Source organism: Odontesthes bonariensis, chromosome 2 (genome assembly GCF_027942865.1).
Source record: "Odontesthes bonariensis isolate fOdoBon6 chromosome 2, fOdoBon6.hap1, whole genome shotgun sequence".
NCBI lineage: Eukaryota > Metazoa > Chordata > Actinopteri > Atheriniformes > Atherinopsidae > Odontesthes > Odontesthes bonariensis.
In genome coordinates this window covers 33,983,888-33,991,815 of record NC_134507.1, presented here as the reverse complement: position 1 = coordinate 33,991,815, position 7,928 = coordinate 33,983,888, and positions in this window count along the sequence as shown.

Here is a 7,928-nt window from a genome sequence, read left to right as displayed (position 1 = left end):
TCTTGGCATCAAAGTGGTCAAAGGCATCCTGGGAGTATTTGGCGTACGAACTGGAGTCGCGGGCTCGTTGGTAGCCATTGCTGGACTGGACGACGTGGGATGAAGGGTATACAGCGCGCATCTCAGATGTGTCCTTAGGGACCTGGTCGGAGGTCCAGGCAGACTGTGGGAAAGAACGGTCGATCTTCAAGTTCATTAGGGCAGCAAGGAAACGGGCAAAGTCTGCGTCCTGCGCAGTAAAGCCAGCATTAGACCCAGAGGAGCCGCTGCCGTAGCCAGACCCAGAGGAGCCGCTGCTGCCGTAGCCAGACCCAGAGGAGACGCCGCTGCCGTAGCCAGACCCAGAGGAGACGCTGCCGTAGCCAGACCCAGAGGAGACGCTGCCGTAGCCAGACCCAGACATGCTACTACCAGAGCCAGAGGATCCACTGTTTTGACCTGAGCCCAGAAATTAGTTAAGGCAAAGTATGACAGCATGGTTAGTCATGCTCTCAGTAGCCTCTGTAACACTGCCAATATGTTTAGTAACAAGAAACAAAGCTAAAGGAGTATCTGCAGTTCAAGTGGGTCATTAAACCTGAAGTCTAATATATTGGAAGATTTGGTGCTGCATGATTAATACAGTTGCAGACCCTCTTCCCTCTCATTCCTACCAACATCATGGGTTGAGCATGTCCAGACTAAACAACTTCCCGTGTTGGCTGCCTTTATATAAAGTGCACCTAAATGTTGATATACTTGCTTTTCTGGGGGGGATAACATGTTCCAATGCTGAAGAGCAGGACACAAAGCCGGGAAATCCTGTTTGGATTTCAAAAGAAAAGAAAGAAACTTTAGTATATAGGAGAACAAAAACCTAAACCATTAAACATGAAGACTCACCTGAAGAAAACCTTAAACAACATGTTGAACAAGACAAAACAGAAGCAACACAATTCAGATAAAACTGGTCCAAAACAGCAATCTAGTGACTGCTGTTGAGAGCAGATTTGTGCTGTAACTCATCTGAGGCTGCAGCTGACTTTATATTGGTGCTCTACCTGCTCTAATTACACTCATAAACCTCACCTGGGACCCAGTCAGATCGTGCTGCATTCAATTCAGCTCTGAAAATGAACACTTCTGACATCCCATTTAAAAAGGTTTGTTGCAACATGTGAGGAATGAACATGGGATGTTTTAAAGAAGGTGAATTCCGCTTGGTCAGATACGGTGTTAAACATCTGGACCAAAGTCCTGCAGATCACTGTGGGCCCCTAATCTCTGGCTGGGGAGTGTGAGGGGAGTGACAGAGATTTGGTCTGAAGGACTCCAGGTTATAACCTCGATTCTAATACGTCACAAACACGTCACAGTCATGAAATCGGGGTCCAACACATCACTTGTCCACTTCACTAGTGGGAGCTGCTAGTTGGGTTTCAAGGGGAAAAAAAGTGAGCTCAGCGTGACATAAGACTGGAGTCTTAGTAAGTTAACCTGCTGAGTTCTGGAAATAACTCTAAAATAATGTTGACTCCTTGGCAGGAATAAGGAGCTCTGCAGCTCTCTCATCCAGAGGATCTAGAAGCATGGATGTGTTTGGAACATAGCAGAGGGTGGATTCTTACTAAAGTCACGCTAACTGCCTTTTGCACACTCTGAGATGTTTAAAGCTCAGATTAATATCTGAGCTGAGATGTAGAAACGTGAGACAACATGATGCAGAGCTGCTCTTTTATTAAGTGATATCAATCAATCAATCAATTATACTTTATTAATCCCCGAGGGGAAATTCCAGTTTCGGTCAAGACGGGCAGACAACACAGAAACAGACAGGGGAGAGAGAGTGTGACCAGGCAACGCGGCCTGCTTTGCAGGCGCCGCCAGATAAGAAGGAAGGGGAACAACATCGGGTGAGGGGAGGGAAAAAAATCATACTTCACACTGTACCCTTATCAGGATACGGTCTGAGATCTCAAAAAAACCTCAGCACAGAAAAAGCATCACATACACATAACAACACCTTAAGCAATGGGACAGTGAAGAGGTGAGGAGTTGCATGTGTTATAAGTGAGCATGTATGTGTGTGCGTGTGTGTTTGTTCAATAAGTCTGCACAGAAAGTTGGATCAGGCAATTGTCCTTGACAAGTTGGAATATGTCAGCCAGTTCCACCACAAATCTCACAGGAGTGTCAGGAGGGGAGGGGGAGCACATGGGAAAGAGCATCATGTTATCATAACAAACGTGGAGAATGATTATGCAGCTGGCCACAAGGCCAGTGTGGGGCGCCGGATTGGAATAAAAATTAATTTAGGTCAGACAGACAACTGATTGCGCTCTCTGTCTTTTTGTCCATTGCTGGTATCTCATGGCGAAGTCCCAATTCAGCCGAATTGTGGGATGTGGACCCTTTCCGCCCGGTCCAAGCGATCAATCAACCATTCTCCCAGGTCAATCCACTTCTCTTCTGAGTGCAGGAATCTCAGCCAGCCTGCGAACCTGCGCAAGGATCACATCCAGCTTCCGACTCTGCTCACGTAGCATCTCAGTCTGAGCGTTGATTGCTCTTGTGACCCCATCAAACGCTTTCCACGATCTCTTAATTTCACAAAATACCAGGTATCCTCCAACTCCAAACAGCAGGAACCCGAGTATCATAAATCCGAATATGTAGACGTCTTCCGCGTCCTCGACAGCCAGCATCGCCAAACATGCGCCACTTCCCCCATGCATCCTCCGTGTATCCAGCGAAGAACGTACCGTCGGGGCAAGACGCTTGTCCTTTTGCCATCTTCGCGGTTGAAAAAATTTGATCAATAGCATTAAGACCCCAGCTGACCAAATCCATCTTACTTGGCTTCGTCTGATATGTAAAAAGATGCTCAGAAGACACAGACACAGACAGGCTGAGCAGGGCAAAAAAAGGGAGGGAGGAGCAGAGAGAAATGCGACCTCTTCCACCGAGAGCCAAGAGCAGAAAGATATGGAGGAGATCTTAGATTTATTTCAGATGAACTTGATTAAACAGGACATAACGGAGGTTAAATGTTTAAAGCACCTTGTGCCTTCATTTTGTTCATATCTGGAAGTGTTTCTCAAATTTGTCTTGATGATTTCTGTGGATTTCCATCATTCCTCCTGAAAACTTGTTGCCTTGTGAGAACAACCACAGACTCCCACAGACTCCCTGTGACACAGCAAACTTCCAACATGGGAAATGTGACATTTGAGCACTTTATAGTCTGTAGGCGACTGTTTTCTGTTCTTTGTACTGTGGAGGCTTTACCAGCCATCAGTGAGGTGGAACTGTACTGAAAATACACTGAAGTTAAAGCTACATTTTTAACTCATTTAAAGGGAAAATGCGTCTATTTGAATAATGCTCTTTTTTAATATGGGTCTAAGTTTCTGAGAAAGTCTTTTTTTACTGTAAAATGTTGACTCTCACACCTGAACTTCATATTTATTTATGAAAATGAGAATATTTATATGCCCAGGTTGTTTTAATTCTGAAAACTAACATTTGTTACAGTAGTTCACATCATCTGTCCTCATAATTACTTTCATAAAATCCAACAACGACCAGACTTTATCATGTTCATATTTAAACTGCAACCTGCAGGTTAACAATGTCAGTGACTTAAAGTGTGGAAACAAGTCCACAGAAGTTTTTCTTTTAATTATATGTCGACTATGTGCAAGTAGTCCCCACAGGCAGTGTCCTTGCTGTAAGGACGACCAGGTAAGACATCTGATTCTCACATATAGATGGAACATTTGATGTTGCATTATGCCCAGTATTAATCAGACATGTTTGTTCATGTTCCAGACAGGATAGTGACGCTTTTGTGCACAGTCCACTGTGTGGTTGTACAGCTCACGACTTAAGGTGGGGTATGAGATGTTTTCTGGAGCATTTTTTAATCATATTGTCTGAAAACCACCTCAAGACCCCATTGCACCCACTAAAATAGAATGTTTGGGAAAAAAATATATATATTTTAGTCCATTGTAGAGGGTGTAGCAAGAGGAAATGTCCGACCAATAGGAGTAATGATGAGAGTTACTTCTATTGGATTCTGACATGCCAATCAACCGTCAGCCCCCCTCACGTTCACAGACTCATGTTCATGTGTTTTGAAGGCGTGGGCTGAAGGGAAAGGCAAGGTTGTGTATTTTCAAAAATATAGCTTGCAGGAACCGTTTTTCCAAGATCTCATACCTCACCTTTTACTGAATATATTCCAACACCTGGCTCGCCTTCTTGCATCCAAATGTAGAACAAAATAGATCTTTGCCCCACCACCTGATCCAACTTACTTCCAGGTAGTGAGTAAGTGACAACATTGAGCCTATAAATTTTGTTGCCAAGCCACTTCACTAAAAGTTGCTGCCACATCTTTTGATTTGTGTAGCACAAGCTTCATTACAATTATTCAGAGTACAAGACCTTTGCAACCACAGAAGATGTTATGAAGCCATCCTCGGTCATGGACTTGCAGAAACTACTGTCCAGGTTTCACATGGCCCCAGCATCTGATGGGTCTGCCCTTACCCAGAGCTGTAGGGTGAGGACTGCTACAGAGTGGAAAGGTTTCCCCCTCAGCACAATATGCAGCAGTGTAATCTTCTGATAGAGCTCAAGGCCACACCTTTACCCACTGCTGTCAGAGAGCTGCAGTTGGCTTTTCAGCCATTTTTAGTTGGGAATACATTCCAAGCTGAAGCCGTCAAGACCTTCACAAGCTCACCTTTGAGCAGATACTGTCCTTAAGTTAATGCCAACACCTTATTTATAGGATTAAGTCATGTCAACCTGTCAGGCCCTCAACTATCCCCTCCAACCCACAACTGGATGACCCAGAGACAGCTAGGAGCCATTTGATGGTGCAACAAGGTATTCAAGTTAAAGCCATTTATTCAAGCGGTAGCAGCAGCGATGCCTCTAGAATATGCAGATCTGCAAGACAAAGAAAGTCAGTCAACTACCAGCAGCTACAGAGAGCACACATGCAGAGTAAAATGAGCCTCACCAGAAAGATCCTCAGAAGCCGCTCTGAACTTGAACCTTGTGCTGAGATGTTTTGCCGTGGTCTGGCTCAGATTCTGTTGGGGTGTAGCGGAACTGGCTGAACAGCACACGCTTCTTGTTGTACCGGGACCGAGATTTGTAAGCGTAGACTTGATCCTCGTCGGCCACAGGAGTGAAGACTGGCTCGTCCTCGCCGCTGGTGTCAGATGAAAGGCTCCAGCTCCCATCTTCAGACTGGTAATTGCTGCCAGGAGCTCCAGACTGACCTCCCTGAGCGCCATGCTGCTGTGCTCCAGAACCACTGGCTCCAGTTTGTTTCTGATACGTTGGCTTAGATAGATCTTGTCCATAAACTGAATACATGGGTGAGGAAACAGAGAATTAAGATCAGCTTTCCATTTACACCCCGAGTCAATTTAAACTGCTTTTAGTTGCTGAGCTTTGATTGGGATCAGCTTACCGCTTTGTGCAGGAATGCAGGCGATGCTTCCAATCAGCACACAAGAAATCCACAAAACCCTGCAGAAACAGGGACATCTCATATGAAGTTCTGAGTACATTTAGAGACCAGTGGGGTCCAACCACCACCTCCCCTTAACATGCCCAGTCCTGTTGAGCTTAACTGTATAAACATAGTGTAATGCTGCGACCAAATGAGGTTCTGCTTGCCTCAGACATTTAAGGCAGCAGAGGTTCAGTGCCACCACTTAGAAGCACTGGGATAGACTAGAAGTTACTCACCTCATTCTGCTGCAATATAATTAAAGCTTGCCTGGGACCTGCTCCTGCCAAACTGCACTAACACAAAGTTCAGAGCCCTGTGACACTAACCTGAAGCTGCAGGAGCTGCTTTCATATGATCCTCAGTGCAGAGGGAACTGATTGCTCAGCGGTAACAGCATCTGCTGAAAGATGCAAGGCTGCAGTTAACTGGCAACAATGGACTCACATATGGAGCATCTCAGTGTTATGTCAATAAATAGATAATAATCAGGACCTCTTGTGAGTATTATGTATTTTATTTACATGTATAAATATTAAATTATAAATATAAATGATCAAATATTCTGAACTGCTGATATACATGATAACAATAACAATAACAATGGAAGTCGCTCTCAACACGTGAAATGCCTCTCATAGTTCATTATTAGTAGGCTAATTGATGAATAAACATCCTGCTGCTGAATATGTGTTTAAAAATAAAAATAAATCAGAAGGAAACCTGCAGAAGAAAGTCTTCTAACAGCTGTCTCTCTGTGTTTATTGGCATACAGCACGGTTAGTGAGATCCAGATCCATGTGGGCACTCAGGACGGATTTAAATAGCGACTCTGAATGGACGGTAAACCCGCACTGAAGGCCCAGTGAGCCAAAGCACGGCCGCCACTGAAACATATATTTGAAACCTGTCAATATGTTAACTTTGCATGTTTACCTCTATAACTGGTGTTATATGTAAAACAGAGCACATGGTCAATTAGCTTTTTAAAAATCTTTATTTTAAAGAAAACGATCAAAACAAGAGTTTTTCTGGAAGAGATTTAAATAAGTTCTGAATATGCATAGAAGAGAGGTTACATTTGAGTCTATTTTCTTTTTCAAAACTTAAAACAAAAAGCTGAAGTCTGCACACTGAGAAAAACTGGTTTTGAGGATATTTCTGAAATTTCCTCCTAATAACCAACTTGGGTGGGTCACCCCAGTGGAACATTTTATTTGTAGGATGCAGGTTTCATGTTTTCAGCTGGAGATGTATGCTTTTTGTTCTGTATGTTACATATTTTTATCTTGATCAGGACATTCAGAACGCTTGCATGCACAGGTAAGTCCAGCTTCAGTTCCAGGTGTACTCGTCCATTTAACTGGACCACCATGTTGTCCCAGCGTACATGCACGGGATAGACTGTGCAGAAAACCTTCCTGACATTCTGCTGCCTCTAACTTTCTCTGTGGGACATCACGCTGCATGTAAGCACAGCTGAAATCGCTGCCAACATGTTGTCTTTCAGTCACTGGAAGGGTGATTTTCTCACATGAGGCTGCGGTTACAAAATCAGGATTTTATTAGAGCAGAGCGACAGTCTGGACATGCTTTAAGTGACCACGAGTTGACACGTAGTCTTAATGGGCTGATTTTCAGTTTAGCCGTCTGACAGAAGAAACAGAAAAATATGTGGATGAGAGCAGCTTTATTGGGAATTTGGCTGGAAATATACACTCATTCTTTACTGTTTTTACTAAAAGATGCAGAAATATTAAACTCTGTAACATGTGTTTAGTGCACCAACCCATGCCAGCTCAGTTAGCATATATACAGTTATAGGAATAGTTTACTGAATGTCCCATCTTGTAGACAGCCTCAGTGTTGCATTTCCAGTCCAGTCTGCTGTCCAGGTGAACCCTCAGGTATCTGTAATCCTCAACCACCTCTTCACCGAGGATGGAGACGGTGTTCAGCTGACTGCTGCTCCTCCGAAAATCCACAATCATCTCTTTTGTTTGTATCCAGATGAGGTGATAGTTTATTTTCCTATAGATGTGATAGTTTCATGTAGATGTGCTGAGGTGTGACAGGGAAGCTGTTGGTACATGGAGGATGTGAGGTCTGTAGCAGGAGGCAGCAGCATGCTGAGTTTGTCTGAACTCTTCCATCTGTCTGATCCCACATTATCCCAAAGCCTGTGAGCTTTTCCATTCCTGACCACACAGCCCTCACACTGTTCTGCTGCAGATAGTTTCCCACCGACTTGCTCTCTTCCTTTTTTCTTCACACTCCTCCTTAACTCCCTGTTTCCCTCCATGAAGGCCTTCTTCTTTATGCTCAGTGGCTGCAACACAAGTTCACATCAACCAGGCGTTTGTTCAGAAAACAGCGTCACAGCTTTGGACTCAGGAAGTGTTTCAGATGTCAG